The 2,193-nt window shown below is 38.6% G+C and overlaps 1 long non-coding RNA gene across 1 annotated transcript; it reads left to right on the top strand.

Moving 5' to 3' along the window:
- Positions 1 to 255: 255 nt before the first annotated feature.
- LOC127908975 (uncharacterized) lies at positions 256 to 1,447 on the top strand. The gene is made up of 2 exons (XR_008069363.1): positions 256 to 516; positions 1,282 to 1,447. It is a non-coding gene; the product is annotated as an uncharacterized LOC127908975 (long non-coding RNA).
- Positions 1,448 to 2,193: the final 746 nt, after the last annotated feature.

The following is a 2,193-nucleotide window of genomic DNA, read 5'->3' as shown; positions in this document are numbered from 1 at the left end:
TTTACCATATGAAATTTGACATGCTCAAAAATGCAAAATTGACTGGTCTGATGGACACAGGATGGCCGAGCAGTGATAGTTGTACATTTCCATCACTCGTTGTGTTGATTTCATCATGTCCATTAGGTGATGTTTTTCACTATAGAATCATATTGCAAGTGCACGCGCATTTGCAATATGTTTCAATGTGCATTTACCATATGAAATTTGACATGCTCAAAAATGCAAAATTGACTGGTCTGTGATGAACACAGGATGGCTGAGCAGTGATAGTTGTACATTTCCATCACCTGTTGTGTTGATTTCATCATGTCCATTTGTTTATGTTTTCTCACTTTTGCAAAGTCACTGTGCATTTGCAATATGGTTCAATGGGCAGGTACCATCACGAATTTGTCATGCTATAAAAATCCTGCAGGAATGTGAAATTGACTGGTCTGATGAACACAGGATGGCCGAGCAGTGATAGTTGTACATTTCCATCACTTGTTGTGTTGATTTCATCATGTCCATTAGGTGATGTTTTTCACTATAGAATCATATTGCAAATGCACGTGCATTGTTGTGCAACTGGTAACCCAAAATTAAAATATGGTTGTAAATGCATTTACCGGGACTCCTATTATCCATGCCCGCTATGGGAGTACCCTACTACGGCCCTCTATCTATGGGGGCAGTCCTGAGTGCTTTATGGACTGTTTAAAATATTCTGATGGATACGCATGTTGTGCAACTGGTGATTGAAAATAGGCACCTGGTAACCCAAAATGAAAATATGGTTGTGAATGCATTTACCGGTCATTCTGATATTAATGCTCGCTATGGGAACACAGGATGGCCGGGCAGTGATAGTTGTACATTTCCATCACTCGTTGTGTTGATTTCATCATGTCCATTAGGTGATGTTTTTACACTATAGAATCATATTGCAAGTGCGCGCGCATTTGCAATATGTTTCAATGCATTTACCATATGAAATTTGACATGCTCAAAAATGCAAAATTGACTGGTCTGATGGACACAGGATGGCCGAGCAGTGATAGTTGTACATTTCCATCACTCGTTGTGTTGATTTCATCATGTCCATTAGTTGATGTTTTTCACTATAGAATCATATTGCAAGTGCACGCGCATTTGCAATATGTTTCAATGTGCATTTACCATATGAAATTTGACATGCTCAAAATGCAAAATTGACTGGTCTGATGGACACAGGATGGCCGAGCAGTGATAGTTGTACATTTCCATCACTCGTTGTGTTGATTTCATCATGTCCATTAGGTGATGTTTTTTTCACTATAGAATCATATTGCAAATGCACGTGCATTGTTGTGCAACTGGTAACCCAAAAATAAAAATATGGTTGTAAATGCATTTACCGGTCATTCTGATATTAATGCTCGCTATGGGAACACAGGATGGCCGGGCAGTGATAGTTGTACATTTCCATCACTCGTTGTGTTGATTTCATCATGTCCATTAGGTGATGTTTTTACACTATAGAATCATATTGCAAGTGCGCGCGCATTTGCAATATGTTTCAATGTGCATTTACCATATGAAATTTGACATGCTCAAAAATGCAAAATTGACTGGTCTGATGGACACAGGATGGCCGAGCAGTGATAGTTGTACATTTCCATCACTCGTTGTGTTGATTTCATCATGTCCATTAGGTGATGTTTTTCACTATAGAATCATATTGCAAATGCACGTGCATTGTTGTGCAACTGGTAACCCAAAAATAAAAATATGGTTGTAAATGCATTTACCGGTCATTCTGATATTAATGCTCGCTATGGGAACACAGGATGGCCGGGCAGTGATAGTTGTACATTTCCATCACTCGTTGTGTTGATTTCATCATGTCCATTAGGTGATGTTTTTACACTATAGAATCATATTGCAAGTGCGCGCGCATTTGCAATATGTTTCAATGTGCATTTACCATATGAAATTTGACATGCTCAAAAATGCAAAATTGACTGGTCTGATGGACACAGGATGGCCGAGCAGTGATAGTTGTACATTTCCATCACTCGTTGTGTTGATTTCATCATGTCCATTAGGTGATGTTTTTCACTATAGAATCATATTGCAAATGCACGTGCATTGTTGTGCAACTGGTAACCCAAAAATAAAAATATGGTTGTAAATGCATTTACCGGTCATTCTGATATTAATGCTCGCTAT

The sequence above is a fragment of the Oncorhynchus keta genome, chromosome 1, assembly GCF_023373465.1.
Source record: "Oncorhynchus keta strain PuntledgeMale-10-30-2019 chromosome 1, Oket_V2, whole genome shotgun sequence".
Lineage (NCBI taxonomy): Eukaryota > Metazoa > Chordata > Actinopteri > Salmoniformes > Salmonidae > Oncorhynchus > Oncorhynchus keta.
The sequence above is the reverse complement of the archived record's forward strand: the minus strand, read 5'-3'. Positions and strand labels throughout refer to the sequence as shown.